Source organism: Oreochromis niloticus, linkage group LG16 (genome assembly GCF_001858045.2).
Source record: "Oreochromis niloticus isolate F11D_XX linkage group LG16, O_niloticus_UMD_NMBU, whole genome shotgun sequence".
Classification (NCBI taxonomy): Eukaryota; Metazoa; Chordata; class Actinopteri; order Cichliformes; family Cichlidae; genus Oreochromis; species Oreochromis niloticus.
This window is the reverse complement of record NC_031987.2, coordinates 13,601,464-13,623,997: the sequence shown is the minus strand read 5'-3', so window position 1 is coordinate 13,623,997 and position 22,534 is coordinate 13,601,464. Positions and strand designations below refer to the sequence as shown.

General features: G+C 39.1%; 1 long non-coding RNA gene across 1 annotated transcript; it reads left to right on the top strand.

Moving 5' to 3' along the window:
* Window positions 1-5,375: 5,375 nt before the first annotated feature.
* LOC112844149 (uncharacterized) lies at window positions 5,376-22,158 on the top strand. The gene is made up of 3 exons (XR_003216788.1): window positions 5,376-5,533; window positions 10,478-12,180; window positions 21,528-22,158. It is a non-coding gene; the product is annotated as an uncharacterized LOC112844149 (long non-coding RNA).
* Window positions 22,159-22,534: the final 376 nt, after the last annotated feature.

Here is a 22,534-nt window from a genome sequence, read left to right as displayed (position 1 = left end):
ATCTTACAGAATTAAGGGAATTTCCCGCGTAATTATGCAAAACCATAAAAAACATAACATGGTTGCACGTGTGAAATAGTTGCATAAGATGTTTCTGCAAGTTGCAAAGCAGCTTTCCATACAGTACTCCTCATTGTTGAACCCATTACCCTTTGCATAGCTTATTCGACACCTTTTTTTGGCAATACTGACATCTGCTGGTTGGATTGTGGCACTCATTCGTTTCCACCCTATACTTTGTAAACGGTTGGTCTTGTTGCAAAATCCCAAGTGTGTAAATATCCTCCTAAGTGTAAATGTCCATTGAATGATAATAAGCAGTGAGTGTGATATATGTAGACAGTTATCTGAATTTTTGCATTGTGTTTTTGGAACTTTTACCTATTTTGCATTGCTCTCATTTCAGTATTTCTCCCTTTAATTTAGTCTTGAATCCAATTCTGCTTTCTTTCGCTTGGTTTTATTTATATATATATCTATATATATATATAGATATATATATATATATTTAGGCTTTGATTTTTTTTCTTTAATTGTGTCACATTTAGCTCTTGCTTTGTATGCTGTGTATTGCCTTTTGCAAAGTATCTTTCAACATTTTTTTTTTTCGTAAAAAAGGACTGTGCAGTTAAAAAAAAAGCTTGCTTTCTTATATGGCTAGAACACTGGTTTGTTGGTTAAACATGATATAAAATGTGCTTTTAGCAAATGAAAAAGTAGCAGCCATTGCCCTATACATTTACAGTATTCCTTGTCTTACACAATGACTTCTTGCCATTGTTTTTATGGTAGAAAAAAATGTGAAAAAGGTGTCATACATGATGAGTTTCCTCACTGTGGTTATATCTTTTCGTGCCTCATTTTTTTTTTTGTAGATGGTTGTGGGCCCAGTTCTGAATGAGAGGGATGTGGTATTCCTCAGGCTAGTAAACAGCACAGAAACACGGCCTTTTAGTTCCTGTGGTCACACTGTTGTGCAGTGTTTAATGTTTAAAGAGAAGGGTGGAGCAGGATTTAGTAAGGAAGCAGATGCCACTGGGCATGGAGTGGTGTGATGGAGTGTTATGGGATGTGGGGTGGATGGAGTGAGAAAAAAGGCATAAAAATAGAGAAATGATGGTAAAATGAAAAATATAATCATTACTTTTAAAATTATCGATGGCACAAATGCACCAGGTATGGGTGGATGGAAGGAGTGTTGGTGTGATGCGGTTTCAGGCTGCAGTGTGTCAGGAAACCAAAAGCTTGAGCTGTGACCAGCCGTTGTCTGAGCAACAGCATAGCTACCATTCTTTCCTGCCACTGACCTCAAACCAGCCACCACCACTTCCTGTCCACATATACCCGCACGCACACAAATATATAGACACACACACCTCCAGCCCTATTTGGCTGTCTATAATTGGCCATTTGACAACTTTTTAGAGCTTGCTGACCAATGTTCTTGAATGCTGAGCTACAATAAGCTTTGCATAGTTTCTGTGTGTACGCGTGACTGTTGATATTTGGAGATTCTGAACAAAAGCTGTTGGTTTTTTCATAGATGTAGATATAGATATATAGACATATAGAGACTCATTATCTCTGTCACAATGACTGCTAACTATTGTTGTTTTGGCAAGTGAATATTGATTCTATTGATAAAATTAATATTGTGCATGCCAAAATCAATTAACTACTGCAGTTTTAATCTAGTGTTAATGCAGGTCTGTTGACCAGAGAAACATCTTTCATATCTACTAACTGAATATTACCATATACCCACCTTTGTACTGCCTGCATACTATGTAAATTAATTTGTTAGAGAAAACTGTTCTCTGTTGGTGTTTTGACTTTTGAACAGCAGATGGTAGCAAAAATCAAATAAAGCAGGCTACAGTCATCAATATGAATGAATATAACTGGTTTCTTTCACAGTAGGCATTTGACCAATCACAGAAGAAATACACTAGTGGTGCTAATTGCCTGTAATTGTAAAATCATGACAGACTAGCATTTGTACTCTGAAAGTGAAACAACTAAATGCAATTTTCCCTGACATAATTTGTCTTTTTTTTTTTACAAATTATAGATGTGTTATTATTGCATAATGAATACTTTCAATGAAAAAGCATATTACTGCAATATTAATGGGTTTTTGGTAATGTTTACAATACATTATGTAAAGGTCTAGCAACACAACATCCTAAACACTACAAGGAAAAGTATATTGTGTAGTTGGCATGCACAACCAGCCATTACACGCTGCACAAATCACTGCATAATTCATTCTGATGTACAGCAATAAACATATGCAGGGACAATCAATTAATATATTGCATAACATAAATATACATGTGTATGTCATAGCTGGATTTTTATTTTCAAAATAGACTATTTGAAGACAGTAATATAATATATCACTGTAGAGGTGCCAGAGTGGTTTTAGGAGGTCTGTTGGGGCAATCTGCCCCATTGTTATGGCCTGTTCAATACTTGTACAGTCATAGTAAGAGCATGATTTGGAATACTAGCTATAAGTCAGACCTGTTTGCTGTGGATGTTGGATTCTGCCTGGGCTACCCTTTGTCACCAATTATACATCTGACTTTTATGGATAGAATTTTTAGGTGCAGCCAAGTGGTGCAGGGTTTCATGTTTGGTGGCCTCTAGACCACCTTTCTACATTTCTGGGCACTGGCGAGAAGTTCAGCCCCAAGCAGAGGAATTCAAGTATCTTAGGGTCTTGTTCAGGAGGAGTGGAATGGAAAGAGGGAATGGTGCAGTGTCAGTAGCAATAGATAGGTTCTTTTGGTAGGTTAAGGTGAAGAAGCAGTTGAATATGAAAGCAAAGTTTTTGATTTACTATTGGATCCAGTTGTTTCTTAATTATGGCCACAAACTCTGGGTAGAGAATAAGATCGCATATACAGAAGTCAGTCAGAGCTTCCTCTCTAGGGTGTTACCTTAAGCGATAGTGTGAGGAGTTGGGTCATTCAGTGGGGAGAGCTGCTACTCCTCAATATTGAAAGAAGCCAATGGAGGTGGTTTGGGCATAGGATTCCACCAGGCTCATCTTAGATGTCATGTTTCATGTATGTCCAATCTGGAGGAAACCTGGGAGAAAACTCAAGATATGCTGGAGAGCTAACATTTCTTAGGTGGTTTGGGAATAACTTGGGGTCCGCCCTGGAAGGGCTGGGGGAAGTGATTGGAGGGATCTGGGCATCTCTGCTTAGACTGCTGCTACTGCTGCAGAAAATGCATGGATGTATTGATAGATGGATGGAAAAAATATACAAATAATTTATCAATAATTGTTAAGGTTTGAGTGACATCTATGATCGCATATCTTTTATTCATACTTTGTCTTTATGACCTAAAATCCTGTCAGAATATGTGTTTTTGTTTGCCTTTAAAAAAAAATGTTTCTTATGGTTTTGAAATAAGTGCATGATTGGCTTAGATACAATCATTTATGGGATTTTTTAAAAACCAGATCTGGTCAATAACAAGTTTTAGGAAGTTGCATTTTATGTGTATGTTTATGTGTGTATGTGTGTACATGCTGTATGCACAAGGCTGGTCACGAAGATCATAAAGAGGAAGTCCTTGTGGTCAGTAGAAAGGAACACATGTTTTGCTCCATGTCATAGTCTCCATCCTTCATTTTCCTCTCATTCATCCTTCTATTCTTGCCTTTGAGAGTGGTGGAAAACTCATGCAGTGTGTTTATTTGCGTGGGTGAGTCTGTATAGCACACACATGATGATGCGGTATACTTGGGATTACCTACAATTAAAGTATGCCCTTGTGTGTTATTCAGATTTTCAATAAGATTGCATTTTTTTGATTAGGTCGTCATGATTTTATTTTTTAAGTGACCTCCGTGAACCTAATATTTGACAGTTTATTATAGTTATACTCTTATAGTAGCATTAGAAGCTTCTAGTTCAGAGTTATCTATTTCAAACTGAGTCAAATGGTATATATATATATATAATACTGACTTTTACAAACTTTACCACTCCTTAAACACTCACAATGCTTGCATGAAATCCAAAAAATATTATTTTCTTTTTCCTGCTGTCCCCCTGATTTCCTCTCCCTCATCCATCACCAACGTGTTGACAAATTAAGACAAGCAAGTCTCATTGCAGGCTTCTCTGCATGACTGCCACAGCTTTTCAGCAAGCATGTGTATGCTGTTACCTTAGACTCTCTCTCTCTCTCTCTCTCTCTCTCTCTCACACACACACACACACACACACACACACACATGCAGTGTGAGTGTGAGCAATGCAGTATAATAAGCAGCATGGCAGAAATGTGGTCAGCTTTGCCCCATGTGCAATCGTTGAGAAGCCACATTAAAGCTTCTGGGTATTAAAGGACAAGCCTTGGTTGGCTGGGAGGGAATCTGTCATGCAACACAAAAACTGTGTTTTTCACCCTTTTCCCTCTTTCATGTCTTCTTGATCCTTTTTTAAAAACTTCTCTTTCCAAGTCTTTTTTCCAATTTCTCTCCCTTTCTCTTCCAAATTTTTTCCTCTTCTTCATTTCTTTCATTCTGTGGCATATTAGACTCGGTTGTAATACTCCAGTTTAAAATGCTTAGACCGCTGGAATGTTCCGTCAAAGAGGTAGGCGGACCCAGGGGGGCGGGACAGACCAACATAACCAATTAAGGAGGAGATTGAGGTAAGACGGACAGCTTCTAAATGGTGTAATAACAACCTACTAAAATGTAATTACAATGCAATAGCAATAGACACTTCTAATGACAGGATGTATATGCCAACGTGATTTCCTAATTATGGCCTTGGCATAATGGGTGACTGTTAACATGGCGTGGAGATTATAGAGAGGTGTCTGAATACAGAAATTTAACCACACTGACTTGTACAGTGTTGAAGGGCATGATGACCTGGTAGATACCTGGTACCTGGTAGAATTCAGAAGTTAGGAAGTTCTATCAAGTATTGATCAAAACTAGAATTGCATAAGGATCAGTACTGAATGATATCGTTAGTGTGAGCCTGACTGACTAATATGATTAAGTAGTTAAATATCCACAGTCCATCTTGCGTTCAGTCTATAGACTAGGTGATTCATCCATCCATCCATCCATCCATCCATCCATCCATCCATCCATCCATCCATCCATCCATCCTTCTCTAACAGGAGGAGTGGATGGTGGCGTCCATTATTACAGAGCATCCCAGAATAGAGTCTCGTTTTATTACAAGTCCCTCTGGTTGCCGTGGCTACCCAAATTACAGGCCAGTCTTCTCACACATAAAAAAGGTTGCGCTGCCGAAAACCAGCCACCTCAATAAAGGATGGATTAGAAAATCCTTTGCTTTTTTCCCTTCCTTTCCTTTTTGAAAGGTTTTCTGTACATTTTTTTCCCTCTGGTGTTTTGTTTTATGTTGGGGTGCAGCGGTCTTCTTCAGTGGTTCTGCTCCCCGACCCTGCGGCGGGAAAATACGCTCACTTGTGGGTTTCTGGGAAGGCAGCGGTGAATGAAACATCTGCTGGGAGCAAGATGTATGTAAGTGTGTGTACATGTGTGTGAAAGAGAAAGAAGAAGAAGAAGAAGATGAAGAAGAGAGTACGTGCATATAGGGACATGGCCTTTGCATCCTGTTTGAGTTTATGGATCCTTTTAATTGATACCAAAACAGTAAGACATAGTAAAAAACAATTAATATTCTCTAAGTTTTACTTCATAGTTTTTTTAAGAGACTAAAACTGTAGGAAAATGCAGTATTTATTTATCTCATTCTAAAGAAAGATTTTGATAGTTGAGTAAAACCAAAATTAAACAAATCAAAAAACAGAAAATACCCAAATAATTTCAAATACCTTTGTTTTAGGTGCTATGCCAAAGCAAAGACAGTAACAATGTTTCAGCTGGAAAAGTCAAAATATTAACTTTATCAAATGACACCAAGCATCACTCATGTAAACACATACTGCCAGTTTGAGTCTTAAATTGCTTTACTGAGGTTCTGTCTGCATTGTGACATCCCACATCTTAGCAAATAGCTAGCATCTGGGATGTTGTTGTTAAGCTATGTTTCTGCAAAGAAGAAAGCAGTTATGCTTGGTAAACCTCAGAAGATATGATCTATTTTGTTGTCTGCAGAGCAGACATTAGCACTTGTGACCATCATTTTGGGCAGTCTGAAAGCCTACCAATGACAGGTCGCCATGCTTTTAGCATATCTGCTTCCTGGTCCATCTTAGCTTGATAGCTAGGTCAAAGTCTTTCGGCCTAGGTTTAGCAGAAACTATGGCTTAAACTAAGACAGCAGTACTTGTTTCTTATTGATACCTTTGTGCAAAATGTTAAAACTAAACAAAATTATCAAAGTTGTTAACAAATAGAAGTTGAGAATGAAGTAGTGAATTCAAACCATGGATCTTTTTGGTGTGAGGTGACGGTGCTGACCACCAGTGTTGGTCAAGTTACTTGAAAATAGTAGTTAGTTATTAATTACTGATCCTGTTACTTTACTGATTACTTATTTTCAAAAGTAATTAGTTACTTTATTACTTTAGTTACTTTTTAAAAACATGATACACAACCTGAATACTTAATAAAGGAAGAGACCTTTCAGCCCAATTGTATTTTTTTCTGCATAATCCATCATATAAAATTGGATCAAATTAAAAAGTCTCTTTGTTTTATTAGTTGTAATCTTTTAACTTTATGCACATTGCATCAAGCAAAATATAAATTATATGCAACAGTCTTTGACTTGAAGAAATTTGTTTAACATTTAAAGCTATTTTTTGCATATTCCAGCATATAAAATAAAATATTTTTTGTGTTTACACTGACTCTTTCAAATACATGCAAGTAAAACACAGTAAAAAATAAATAAAATCAAAGATTCAGCGGCACTAAGTCCTGTCCTGTCGCTCTTAAATCTAGCAGGAGTGGGGCGGGTGGAGGTTTGCTCGGTGCCCCAGCGGTCATGTCAGTGGGGGGATTCGGGGGTTTCTGTGTGAATTTTACGTTCCCGTGGCAGTGTGCTAGGTGCTTGCTCAGATTTGAAGTTTAATTTTTCGCTGTAGAAAGACGTTTTCTTCCCATGCAGAGAGTACAGTGGACGCTAATGTTTTTTTTTACTTTTTACGGAATCAAACTCAAAGTAATGTCAGGACTTCCAAGCTTTAAACGCTGCATGGTCATACTCTGTCCTGCACTCCATATTGTACATTGTTGATCTACGCACATTTGTTGCTACCACGGATGTCGCACGCTCATACGTCACTCAGACAAGCAAAATCACAGTTAAGTAACACAGTAACGCAGCGTGCTTACAGGAAAGTAACAGTAATCTAATTACCTTTTTACAAAAGTAATCCCTTACTTTACTCATTACTTGAAAAAAGTAATCGTATTACAGTAATGCATTACTTGTAACACGTTACTGCCACCTCTGCTAACCACTGTACCCCACGCTCCCAGAATGCAGTCTGCAGAGAAAGGTCCCAGCTGGCCTGGAGTTTGCATGTTCTCTCTCTGTCTGTATGGATTATCTCCAGGAGTTTCTCTAAGTATTTTATTTTATTTTAATTATTTGGAGGGGTCTTTAAGGGATATTTATTCCAGTGTGCTAAAATCATGTAAAAAACGTTATAACGAACAGTTTTGAGGTACAGTTCACTGAAAAGTTTACTGAAGGAAATCTGTACCTTTATGAATAATCAGAATGTTTTTAAGTAGTCATCATTCTTTTCCTTCAGTTGTGAGACGACTATTATTCATAGTCAAATTTGACCAAATTATTCGAATTTGGTCAAGTTTGACTCAGCGGTCTCATTAGAATGGTTGTATAAGGCCTTGCTGTTTTCAAAAAGGGATACTCTCATTGCTCTGTGACTGCTGTAAATACAAGCAATATCTTTACATTTTATTTAGCTATGTGTTTTTTTCTCTGTGCATTTTCTGAATTGTGGGCCTTGTGGATACAACTTGTTTAGGGAATGAACAAAGTCTTACCTTTGTAAGACTGGCTGGTAATCACAAAAGATACTATACAGGCAAAAGTAATGAGCCACTTATCCACTACTGGAGCTTTTATGACATCCCACTCCAAATCCATATGCGTCAATATGGAGTTGGCTTTTACTCTTCTGGGAAGGGTTTCTACAAGATTGTGTCTGTGGGAATATTTGCTTGTTCATCCAAAGTGCATTTGTGTCAGACTCTGATGTTGGACTTTGGGGTTTGGCTCGCAATCTCCATTCTGCATCATTCCAGAGGTGTTTGAGCCCGTTTCTTCCATGCTAAAGTCATCCAGCCATGCTTTTATGAACTAAACAGTTCCCACAAAGGTAAAAGGGATAAGGGGCACAGGCCAGCCCCAGAAAAAACAAACAAACAAAAAACATAGCATCGTCCCACCTGCACCAAACTTCACAGCTAACACATTGCAGTCAGGTAGGCAACATTCTGCTGGCATTCACCAGAACCAGACTTGTTTATCAGGATGCAACAAAAATAGAGAAAATTAAGTCATTACTCCAGAAAGCATATTTCCACTTCTCTAGAGTCCAGTGGTGACATGTTTTACATGACTCCATCAGACATTTAGACATTTATTTGGACATCAGACATTTGCACTCTGCTTGCAGTGGGTTGACCATGAAGCCCTATACCACAAAGCTCCTAACTCAGTTTTTGCACTGTTAATGCCAGAGCAGGTTTGGAAATCTGCAGTGACATTCATGTGCTACATGCATCGGGACTAAGCAACCCAGCTCTGTGACTTCACATGTTCTGCTACTTTGTCAATGAGTTGTTGAGGTTAAACATGTTTTTTGTTCCAATAATACTACTTAGAGTTTATCATAGAATGGAAGGAGGGAAGAAATTTCATAAACTGACATTACATTATATTACAGCACCAGGGAGCTCTTTAGGAAGACCCATTCTTTCACAAATGTTTGTTGAGGCAGACGCCATGGCTAGGAGCTTGATTTTACACACCTGTGGCAATGGGACTAATTGAAACATTTGGATTCAACAATTAAGAAGTGTGGTTCGATACTTTTATCCATACAGTGTAACTGTCAATGAATATGTGACAACCCCACACAGCCTCAACAAGTTACAACAACTTGTGTGTTGTTCCTGTTTGCTAATGCTAATTTCTCAGGATCAAATCGGTCTATTACTTTTTTCATAGAAGAAGCAACTGAAGCCCATTATAATCTGTTTCATCTTTCACCAGTGATTCAGAAGTTATGCTTTTTGGTAAAAAATGCTACCATCTGAAATATTATTTCTGTTGGTTCACCAAAAACAGATTAGTGACAAACAAAACCCTGACTGTCTATTTGAAACTTTGTCCTCAACCTAGGCAATATGCTTGTGCATGCAAATCCATTTTGAACAACTGTGCTCTGTACAGCCGTGTATAGTAACCCCTTCCTGTAATAATCAACAATTATGCAGTCTTTTCCATGGTTGTGGTATATCTTGAGAGAGAAGGATTATGGAGATTCAAAGGGAGAAATTAAAGCTAGAGACCAGAACATTTTGGGGATGGATGAGAGATGGGGGTTGGAAAGCTCTATCACCAATAAAAGAGGATGTTTTTGGCTGTTTTTTTTTCTTTCCTTAAAACCAAAATGAGAAATATAGTGTGTGATGCTTACTCTTTAAACAATGTAAGGACTCCTTATCATGTGGCAACCCACCGGAAATAGGGCTGTGACCCATCTTGGGTTCCTACCCATCGTTAAGAAGCTAGGGTTTTACGGGAAGTGTGAATGTGGTGTGCGATGAAAGGATGGGATGAGATGTGTGTGTGCATGTCTGCTTGTGTGTGTGTGTCTGCAGTGCATGCTGTTATTATGTTGCTGTGGTTGTAATGATGTAAGATCGAAGGGAGTAAACAAGAGCAGCACGCTATCTACAAACAACATATGAAAACATCATGTCTCTGTGGGTCTTAACTGATTAAGAAATAAATGATAAATATTTAAAAAAAAATTAGAACAAATTGAGAACAAATTCACTTTGGTTGCTAAACATTACTGATGCTTATCTGAACCCAGTACAGCTACAAATCTAAAGCTTACCAGCAAGACTCCAAGTTACGTTTATTGTATAAGGAGCGGCACGAATTGAAGTTAGTTGAAGTCTGGTCATCTCTACCAACCCTGATAAATATGCCATAAATGTATTTTGCTTTCCTTGGGCTACTTTTTTACTTGCTGTAGGGGTACAGACACCCACTAATAAAACATAGCACGTGGTTAAAAACCTTCAGGCAGACTTCAAAGGTGTATAACAGGAATGACTAGCTGGTGTCTCTAGCTGTCCATGTGTAGAGCAGAGGACCCAAACCATCCCAGCTTAATTTAGCTAGGTTGGTTTGGGTCACTCTTTAGAGTTAAGCGTTGCTACAAATTAACACAGAATTGTTCTCAGTGATTGCCTTTAACCTATGATGAAATATTCCTTTCGTTATAGGACTGGTTTCCAGGCTGATGATTGAGGATGACAACGCCCACATCCACGGGGCATAAGGGGTCACTACAGATTTGATGAGTATCAACTTGCGATCACACTCACCAGATCACAACCCAGTTCAGCCTCTGTTGGAGATTTGGGGTCAACATTTTAGATAGTTCTCTCAACCACCATCATCACAGGAAACTCTTTTAGAAAATATGTGTTTCACTCATTGAAGTTGCTCTGTGGTTGTGTGGTGGGCCAGTACCACTTTTTTTTTTCCCTTTGATTTGTTACCCAACTGTACATTTTACATTTTAGCAAGTACTGCATTATTTCATATGCTGTATCATACATGGCTATAAATAACTTAAAATCAGCAGAAAGGAATATGTGACAAAGTTATGACAACTCAAAAGCTAATTTAAGTTTTTCTTTTTTTTTTGCATCCCTGAATTGATAAGTGGAAGAGGATATGTTGATGGATGGATGGTCATAGTTGAATCCATACTTACTCACCCAAATATAAGCACTGGCTCTTAGCACTTGATGGAGCTTGCTGATGACAACCATGAAATCAGTGTTGTTTCTTCTTTAATAAAAACAATGTTTCAAAGGTTACATCAAAAATGACATAATCGTGTGTCAAACCACAAATAAGTACCAGTCATTGTTCAATTTCTTGTATGTGAAAAATGATTAAAAACAAAAAACAAATCTTCACAACATTTCACATTATAATATAGGTAATAGTTCATTATTACCATCATTATTAATTGATACTTAACTTTAGTTAGCAGTTCTTTCATTGTTAACAAACACTGAAACACAATAAATAATGATACTTATTGTAACTTTGCACATTCCATCCATCCATTCATCCATCCATTCTCTTCTGCTTATATCCTTTTGAGGGTTGCACGGGGGTGGGGGGTAATCATTAGTAGTTATCCTTTTATGGTCAACAGCAGGGCAATCCTACACACAATTGCGGGCAATTTCTGCCAAAAGTTTGCATGCTCTCCTTGTGTCTTTGTGGGTTTTGTCAGGTTAAGGCGTGGGAGTGGACCCAAAAGCAGATTCAAATGACAATGAGACAGAGAATTTAACAGCACGTTACAGAACACTAGGACATTTGCTGTGAACGCAGAAATGTAGCGTGAGTCTCTGGCGTGGAGGCAACTGAAACAGAGGGAGGGGGACGTTAATTCCTAAGTGGAGGTAATATTGGCAAAAGGTAAGTATTGAGTTTGGGAAAGAAAGCCCTATTTGTAGATGGGAGGCTCCGTGAGCGGGGGAATCGAGGGAGTGTCCACCTGAATGAGTATGATGCTCCGACCTTTTATTTCCAGGGATTCAGAAGAGCACTGTGAGCCGGATAGCAGGCAGGTGAGAGTGATTGATTAGTGGTGGCTCCGAGGAATGAGCACGCAGACTGAAACAGTGAGTTTGATACGATGTGACTGGCATTCAGGAAAAAATAGTGCAGGTGAGTCAAGTCTGGGTCTTGGAGGAAGAAATTGTGAGGTTGTAGACGAACTGGCATTGAGTGGAAGGCTGGGCTGGTCTTTAATGCTGGCCTGCTAATTGCCATTCCTGAATCACAGGTGGATGATGCAGGTGTAAAAACAGGGCTCTGTGTCCCCATGGGCGGATACAAGAAAACCAGAGCCAATGCGGAAAAACACCAAAACAGCAGACACTCACTCGGATCATGACAGGTACTCCTGTTTCCTCCTACGGTAAAAAGACATGCAAGTTAATCGGCAACTCTAATTTATCCATGTGTGAATGTGCATGTGAACGGTTGTCTGTCTCTCTGTTAGTCCTGTGATATAATGGCGACCTATCCAGGGTGTACATTGCCTTTCACCCTATGACACCTGGGATAGGCTCCAGCCCATCTTTAACCCTGAATTAGATAAGCAGATGGATGGATGGATGGATGGATGGAAATCCGGTGTAAATGTGAATGCTTGTCTGTCCCTCTGTGTTAGCCCTGTGACAGTGATGTGTCACAGGATGTGCCCCACCTTCCCCTATGATAGCTATAATGGGCCCTTGCCCCTCCATGACCCTAAATTTGATAAGTGGAAGAATATGGATGGATGGATGTTTATTATGAAGTGTTATCACGATCTGTCTGGCAGGCTGATCACATAATACAGTAAGTCCACTGATGGGACAACAATAATAATCCCCAGTTAACAAATATCCAGATTTTTTCCCTCCCGGAATAACACAGTAAGACTTGTGCTCTTTCTCTCTTGCTGCCTTATCCAACCATACCCCCCTTCATCCTTCTGCCTTGTCAATCAGTAGAAGGAGGAAAAAGTCATTAAATCTCTCTGTTGGCCATATATGTAATTACAGTCTGCCTGTATGTTGCTAAATACGCCCCGGCGCTAGTCTGGTCTCCCTGGTCATGTTTTTTCCTCCCACCGGTCGTGTTTGAAGCCCTTATAATTGGTGCAGGCAGCGTGTCAGGATTACAGGCTGCTGGTTTGAGACCCCGAAGCCCCTCCCCCTTCCCTGCCTGGCCCCCCATGCTGATTACCACAAGTTTAAACCCTAAAATCCCTCTTCCCTTTTTGTGTTAGAACTAGATGGGAGATCATTAATGTCTCATAGCTATAATATTTTATCAATTTTAGATATTGTACAGTTTATTTGGTACAAATTGTAAAAGTTTTTTTTTAGAGTAGGTGCCATTAAAAGTTTTAATTAAGATGTCTCCAATATACATAGTGTACTCTTTCAGTCTTTTGTGGCTTGTTATCCTCAATTTTAGGGATTCCTTAACAAATAACTCAAGACTGTTTCATTCAGTCTTTTTCACTACTTTGTTATGCAAAAAACAAATAAACAAAAATATATATAATTCTTTAGCACAGATCGTGTGACAGAAAATAACGCAAGGGATAGAGTGAGATATAATGAAATCGTCCACTGTGGTGATTCCTAAAAGGAGGAGCTGAAAGAAGAAAAAGAAGATCTATACATCCGTGTTTCTCTCCCTCTATAAAAAAATTATCAAGGATCACATTGCTACCCTTGTAAAGGTTTTTTTTAGTGTGTTAATTAAGTCTGTGCATATTTGACTGGTGCCTGCAGGACGCCTGTGGTCAGTTGTCTACCTCTCTCATGTCACTCTACAGGCCTTTTATTCAGAGCACCCCTGTCTAACTACGCAGTCAGTGAAAAAAAAATCCTCCTTTGCTGATGCCAAGCTCATCATTTAGGTTTGACCATGCTTTCACCCCGAAACTAGAATTTAGCATTTGAGTGAAATCATTTGACCTAAAAAAAATGGAAAAAAAAACCATCTTAATGTGTTTGGATGTAGCATAAAGTTTACAGTGCTATAGGGCTACCTCTGTCTCACTGCCAGTCGTAAAACTCTTGTGGGTTGAGACAAATGAAGGTTGTTTGGGCCATCAAAGCGTTTAAAGTTGAAATGATGGAGCTGATGGTCAGTGATGTCAGAAAAGATGTTGACTTTGTCTGAGTCAGAGCAGTTTCTGGTCAGTAGAGCCCCTAATTTTTCGGTCTGTCCGTTGCTGTCTCTGAGTTTGTGTCTCTCCCTGTTAACCTCTCTTACTCTCACATCATCTCACTCTGCTCTCTCTCACATCTAAAAACTGCTGCTCGCTTCTCCAAGTCAAAAGTGCTGAGTGGGGCCAGAGATGCATGCGTTCACAAATATGAAATGATTATTAGTTTTTATGTTATGTTTCTGAAGATACTTCAGTGGAAAAAAATCTTTATTCCAAACACGATCAAATTAATCAAAAATGAAAGATTTTTGTGTGCTACATAACGAGGGCATCTTCGTTTTTAGATGAAATATTAAGAGTAGCAGTGCTAATTTCCTTCTCCCTTTTTGGCCACTGCCATATTTGGATGCACATATGACAACACTGTGACTTTTGCAAAAATTTGAATAAGAGTTGGGTTTCCAAGATTTCATACTGTACTGCAAAGAACTCAGATATGATTCTTCTTCAGCTTAAAATCAGAGCTAGAATGAAATACAGCAGCTGTGCTAATTCCAATATGGCTATCTTTTTCATTGATGCTGATATGCTTCATGGAAAGTGAGTTCAGATATTGTTTTGGGGAATGGAGGTATAATTATGATATGGCGTAATGAGGTTGTTGATCATGTATGAAGTCAAAGCCATGTATGAAGCTGTTGTCTGCTGTGTTGTTTTCATAGGCCTATGTGTGCAACATGTTTTTAACAGAAGCCTGGGGGAAGGCAGAAGCTACCAAAATATGTATTGCTTATGTAGCTTAGGTAAGAGATCATTAAGAACCCTAAGGGGCTTAGAATGTAGTAAACCATAACAATTAAATACTTCAACCCATCTGTAGCCTTTATCTTGAAACAGGCGTTTGAATGTGAGGACCTTAATTCTCAAAACCATCTATAAATGAGCCTCCTCTAACACAGATGTTGTGTTAGAGGAGGTTGACCAAGTTTTTGGTTAAATTTAATAAAGTATCCTGATATGCAACTGTGGTCTTGATGAAAAATTGTATGTATAACCTATATAAACAGTACTGTCACATGTTAGGTCTGAATAGTGATTTGTGCTTTGATCAGGTCAAATGCACACTTACGCTGTATCCTTGAATGAAACACTGTCCTGTGAATCCTGTACACTAATTTCTATTTCAGACAGACTATAAACTAATCTCTGGAAAAACTTTACAGTTTAATATTGTGAAGATGGATTAAATGGATTCATTAAACCAAAGGACAAGAAACTTTCTAAAGCAAGAACTTCAAACCTCGATTTGTGATAGTGCTACCTCTTTATTGTAATCATCCTGATGTGTGTTTACCAGGAATCTGTGAGGTTAAGTAAAAAGCACAACAACAGTTTAGTGTGGAATTCATTTTTTAACATATGGTGCCTGCTAAAACTCCCCCTTCTTCATTAACTTATTTTTCAGCTTTGGGTTTCCAACCAGCAGCTTCTAAGAAGGTTCTCTGGTGTCTCTGTGGCCTTTTCACCCTATTTGCCGAGTTCTGGATGTCACGTAGTGGTACACTGGAGTTTTCAATGGACTTTATGAAAACCATTGTAACCGTACAAACAATAGTGAAGTATCCAAAAGGGCCTCTGAATGTGAATGTCTTCATTCAATAAACAGCCGAACAATAAAACACCATGTAATTTCCCCAGTTTCTTTTTGTTCACGGGATAAATATTTCTCTGTCTTTGCACAAATGAGTCTCTGGGTGGGACTGGCAGAGGCCATAAAAGAATATTTAATTTCTTTAAATTTGATCAGCTTGACCCTTTTTTCATTCCCTTTTTTTCTATTGTTTTGTGGTTGCAGTAGTATTGAATGGTTATCAGCTTTTTATTTATTTGAAACTGGCCAATTCTTACATTTACTTTCACTTACTGTGCACCACTTCCTTGTGTTCGCTGAACATTTATATTTTTGTCATAGATGGATTTCCTTTCTGCCTCTATTATATATCTATGTTAAAGACTCCAGTCTTTCCACTTGTTCTCTGTTACTCTACCCCCCCCCCCCCCCCAGCCTTACCCAGAAGCCCCCACCCCCAACCCAGACATCTGTCTCACCGCAGCACAGAGGCACGGTGTGACACCGTGCTATAAATATGAGTGCACACAGACACACACAAACACATACACATATACTATAAATACCATCTCTGTGCAAAACACACTGCTGCAGTATAAATATTTAAGTATAAATGTGTAATGAATTTATTGATATGTTGCCCATGCCAGCAGGCACTGTTTTGAGCCGCAGAGTGGTAAACCAGTGTGGTGGGATTGAAGTGGTGCTGAGGGATTGTGGGGACGCATGTTCCGAGTTAGGCAGCTGACCAATCGGTGGGCTGGAAGCTGGAAGCCGCATCACAAAAAGAGCTACTGATCAGTACCAGTCTTCATAGCCATCCATCTTTCTCTTTTGCTCTTTCTCTTGCTCTTTCCTTGCCCTCTTTCTTTACTCTCTTCTCTTTATGATCCCTTTTATTCTTTCTTTCTTGTTTTTCATGATTCAACTTTATTTTGTTATCCTTTTATTCCAGCCATTCTTGCCTCAAAAACTTTTATTTACACAAAAAATTGTTACAAAACTCTTCGAGTATGTTTCTGGTTATGAATGTAAATATCTTTTAGTGGAGTTGTTGCTTACTAAAAATCAAGAAACAACTGTCCTAAAATTGTTGGCATCTGTACTGTCTATAGATGTTAGTTAACAGTTTGTTAGATTCTTTCTTATTTTTGAATCTTATGTCTGCAAATGTATACATAAAGCCTGTTAGGTGGAAAATCTTATGATTTAAATGCTTTGATTCCCACCAGATGGAGTAAAAGTGTTAGTTACAATGTGTCATTTTTTTTCATCGTTCTAAAAATATTTAAAAAAAAAATGTTTCTTTTAGTGTTCACAGTGGCTATTGTACTTTCAGTTTTAATGGGAGTAGCCAGTATCACTTCCTTTTGATAACAATCATGATTTGTCCTACTGTGCTCAATAAAATTGTTCCAGAGTCCCAATTTCCTTCCTTCGTAGTAGCTGTTCCACTCTAGTAGCTATTAGCCTCATGGGAAAGTATCTGAGTGTAGATTTCTATAAATATCCCCTGTGCAACAAGTGTTCTGGAAGAGCTGGACTTCCAATGTTCAGTTTTTTTTAACAAAAGAAGTGACTGCACCATTAGACAGGCGCTGATCCTAATCCTATATAAGATTCATTTTTGACTTTTGTCCAGATGTGGGGCTTAGCTTTAGATGACAGTTGTGGAAGTAACTTTGGCAGTATCTTCCAACATCATCTGTGTTACTCGTGACACATCCTTATGTTGTGTTGGTAAAAATTTCAAAAAGTTCAGGCAATTGGATAGTATATTATCCTTTTTTTCTGATGTTTGACCAAGTGAGTTGGGCTGTGTCAAACCAAAATTATATTTACTATTGGATTTACACATATGTATTAACTTTTATACAAGCTTTGGAATATATTCAAAACATTATCCAGAACAAATGTTAATCTCACTTCAAAGAAACCCACAGCAAATGAATCTTCTCCCCAGAATAAGTTGTTGATGGCAACAGATGTCGAGATATTTTGCCCTAAAGCTTCTCTGGGGCTGTTATCCATTATACACTTTAAACAGCCCTGCATATTCCTGGTGTGTATCATGCATTATGTGATGGATCACTCCTGCAGGTGAAATGATGAGTTTCTCATCACCTGATACTTTAACTTCCTTTTCCTTCATTTCCATAACAGGGCTTTGTTTCTGCTGCTTTGATGATCTCACTAGGGTTATTGACAGCAATCCTGCATATGACTGTCAGGTTGAGGTCTGGATCACTGCTTGACATTTTGTGTTTGTGTCAATGGATGTCAATAACACCACCCAGCTCAGCTTGCATAAGACTTTGGTTTTTAAGGGATTAGCATGTCTACACCTGTCCATAATTACTCTGAGCGGTTTCAAGATTAAATCAACAGCACAAGCTACCTTGGTGTGACTCTGTTTTTTTAATTTTCTCTGGCAAAACTGCAGCTATAGCACTGGTGAGCATCACCAACATCAGGAACAAGATCGAGATCTCCTCTTCAGAGCCCAGCCTTGATTTCTTGAGTCTGCATGGTTTCATTTGTGCGTCACTTGTACTGACACACAGATCCACAGCCTGAGATAATGGCTAATGGGCTACATATCATTTGAAACTGCCAGGCTGGACCTAGAGCAGAACTGCGAGTGACCCTCACAGTCTCTGGAATGATGCACTAGCATGTTAAAGAGACTATAGATCTTGTTCTAGTTGAATAAACTTTCTATAAATTACTGTGAAGAAAAATGTGGTGTCTTACAAATTAGTGTAATGGTATGAAATGAAAATAGCCTAAGGGATTGTTTTTAGCTGCTTGTTTTTGTTTTTCCATTTGCATTTTCTCTTCCTGTTTTTAAACAGATCTTTTGGTCATCCCACTTCCCTTCCCTTCACTTTCTCTGTCTTCCTCTGTGATTCTCCCATCCTCCTTGCCACACACCTCTTTCCTGTGTTCTCTCAAAGCCAAGTTTCTATGTCCTTCGTCCAGCTCCAGTCATCAAAGGTCACTACATCTCTGATTAGGGCAAGTGACTGTACAAAAACCTATGTGTGACAGTAACTTCACTTATTTGAAAAGTTGACTTATATGGAAATAGTGTTTTCATGTCTGTCCCATGCATTCATTCTGTGTTTATCTTTGAGCAAGCATGGTAATCATGTTGTCACAGCTGATTTAAGGGTGCCCTCTCTGTCTCTCTCTTTCTCTCTCACTGGATTTCTCTCTTTCTCTTTTCCACCTTACATGTTTACTTTTTATGTTTTATCTTTCATATCCGTACTTTTCTGTTCTCTTTGTCTTTGTGCTTGTTTGCGTCTTACCATTTTTCTCCCATCTTTCGTTCCTCCCTCTCTTTCTCACTTGCTCTCCTCCCCCTTCACTTTCTTTCCCTTTTTCTGCCCAAAGTTCTGGAGGCCAGCTGGCATGGTTTTCTAGTGGTGTAGTAAAATATAAATATAATAAGGACGTTTTTGAGCTGGTGAATCCATTCTGAGCAGAGAAACATCACCACAGAGCCCACAGATGTGGCACATACTCAGGAGAGAGAGTGAGGGATGGAGAGAGGGAGGAGGGACAAATCCCTCATTTGACATTGAGAATACAGCAGCAGCATTAGGCTGCATTATTGTTGACATTACCAAAGTACTAGACGTGTTATTAGGACACTTAATAATACTCATTTCCAGACCCATATTTTTATTCTGGGAGTGGAACGGAGTAGCTATGTATGATTCATAGCTCAGAAGAATCTTTTTTTTAATGTTCATCTTCTCAGATTACTGACTATATAAAACAAAGTATTTTTGCACCTCTTTTTTAAGGGTCATCCTCCTTTTACACCAACTTTCTTCTGATTTGCTGCACCTTGAAAACAAATGGTTTGTATAACAAGGCGGTGAGGCTTCTGTACTAGCTAGCCAGAGCAGTGTTCCTGAGATGATTTCACCTCTGTCTGACATCACATAGATGTCAAAGAGTTTGAAAAGATGGATGGAAAGAGTTATTAGAGAATAAATAAATACGTAAATAAAAAACTACCACCTGTAACTGTAATGGAGGAAAACTGCCAACCTGTCCAGGGTATACTTTACCTATCACCTTATGGCAGTTGGAATGCAGTCCACCTCCCATAACCCTCAGCTGGATAACTGGATGGATCGATGAATGAAATGGCAAATTTGGAGCAGACCCCCCCCCAAAAAAATAATGGAGTGGATTTTATTTGCATTTTAAGATACAATATCTATATTTACTTTACTAAAGGTCAGATACTACTTGTAATAGTGCAACTTTGTATAAAAGCATTAATACATATCTAAATGTTGCATGTGTTCATGTACACTGTGTGTGTGTGTCAATGTATGCATGCGTGCATGCATGTGACCCCTCTATTTAACAACCTGTGGCTGTGTCTATACCTGCAGTTGGGTACTTCTGTATGTATGCATTTGAGTGCATGCATGTGTGTTTCCATCTCTCCGTGGCTATGTGTTTAATGTCAGAGCACGGCACAGCCTACTTCAGTCCCCTGGGTAGCTCTTTGTTTGCTTTAGCCATGCGGTGGCTAGCCTAGCCCGCTAACTCCAAGACACATTTAGCCTGGGCTCCACTTTTATATCATCCTGCTTTTATTTTCCTTCTGTCTGCTCTCAAACCAACCACTCTGCACTGAACTGGACTTTAGCAAAACTAGTATTGGTGCCATTCTCAACCATTGACAGACAGGTTTGGTCAGTGTGGTTTTTACTGGCTGACATGTTAGCTCCAGCTTACCATCTTAACTGCTGGCACTGGCTAAGTGGCACTCACTGCCAAAAAAATGTATGGTAAAATATATAAAGGCTACAGATAAGCTCGGCATGCCCACATTGTTTTATCTCCTTGTTTTGGAAGATTAAGGTTTCATATATTTCCACTATGCTGCTTAGAACCCGACTACATATAGGCATAGTTTTAGGTGTTTATTGCGGTCTGGGGTTTGATTCTGGAGTGTGTGGAGGGACAGAAGAAGAAGGAGGAGGAGGAGGAGGAAGAGGGATGGTGGTTTTAGCCACCAGCTGTTGTTACCTTGAGCATAACGTCCTTTAACCCCCATTACAGCAATCCACCACAAGCCACAAACACGCTAGCTTCAACTGACTGAAAAACAACCCAAACTCACTTGTTTACTAGCTAATGTGCCAAGCCATTTGCTGTCTGTTACTCATTCAAACAGTCATTCAAACACTGTTTTTTTTTATCAACTTCTTAATTTACATCTTGCTCTCTCATTTGCTTATCCAAATTTCCTGACATATTCTCCACAGTCGCTTTGTTAAATTTTCTCACTGTCTTTCATTATGATTCAGTTTTTCTGTATAATCATTTTTCACATCCTTTCCATCCCTTTCTTTTCACTTCCTTTTGGAATTTTCTTTCATCTGTGTCTTCCTCCTTTTGCCCGATTCAGAGCCTTTGTTGGTTAGGGCCCCGGGTATGCGTGGGTAACCCCGATGCCCATGCAAAGGCTGTGGACTCATTGAGCCTCAGTGTCAGCAGATGAAAGCAGAGGGAGATTCTGGGGCTGGCACCCATCTCCTTCTGTCCTGCCACCATGGTCTCTTATTTCACAGAGAAAATTAATAACTTTAACAAACATCAATGAATGAGGGCCTGATGCTTGGTTGGTTTGTCGGCTGGCCTGGCGTATGTGTGTGTACTGTGTACACATGCCTAGATATGTGTGTCTTTGCGTTTACGGTTGTGTGTTTGAGCTCATACCTTACTTTATGTGAACCATTTTAGTCTGCTGAAAGAGCCTGACAGGAATAGTTTACAGGAATAGTGTACAGCAGAGAAACTGACAGGTTGATGAATAGTAACAGGGAGACAAGATTTTGGGTGGGGGTGTGTCAGGCTCCACTTTGGTTTGATCTGATCAGAATGTTGTCTTCTTGAAACGCCATAGTGTCGTCTTTTGAGGCCAAGAAGAACTGAGAGATGGATGGATGAAGGGAGGGATGGATGGATGGGAGAATGTGACCACTTCTGAGGCATTGTCGACAGCCACGCTGAATAGGCAGCGGGCCTGCCTGGAACCACGCCTGTATTTATGATCTTCAAAGGAAGGATGACACACACACGCTCACGCACATCCACAAATTATTGATAGTTACAGGAAAACACATGCTTGTGCAAGTGTGGCACATGCAAATTTGCATATAGATTTCATCTCACACATAATAAAGAAAGAAAAAGCAATTCTTACATACATGGCACCAGCACAAGTACCACCGCTGTGGTCACAGCAGGTCAGTTTTAGTGAAATGTGCATTGCTGTTTAGCTATAAATGGCAGATTTAGGGTCAGAATGGTGCAAAGGTCTTTACAGTGCCTATACAGGTTTCGCACGTGAAGTAATGTGCACACTGAGAGAGTTGTCCGCCACATTATATATGAAACAACCACTGGGGAAAATGTGTATTGTAATGTGTAATGTGTATTATAAGTAAGCATAAAAAAGTCCCCAATCTGGAAATGGAGAAAGTTCACCTTCAGTGTAAAAGTTGTGCCTTAGCGCCAGTGTTGGGAAGGTTACTTTTAAAATGTATTCCATTACAGAATACTGAATACATGCCCCAAAATGTATTCTGTAACGTATTCCGTTACGTTACTCAATGAGAGTAACGTATTCTGAATACTTTGGATTACTTAATATATTATCATGCTGTTTACAACTACGTGAATGTACTATTGCTGTGATTTATTACTGTTACTGAAGGTCCGCGGCTCCGAACAGTAGTAAAGGGACCTCGGGCTAATACAGTGGGTTCCGTGTCGGGCTGGTAGCCGAAAAATAGCTTTACTTTGTTGTCTGGGTCAACTTTGCTTGCCAGAGACAGAGAGAGGCGTTGAAAGGCTGCTCCAACGGAACTTATTTTTTCCGGAGGAAAACACGAACACAGTGTACAATTG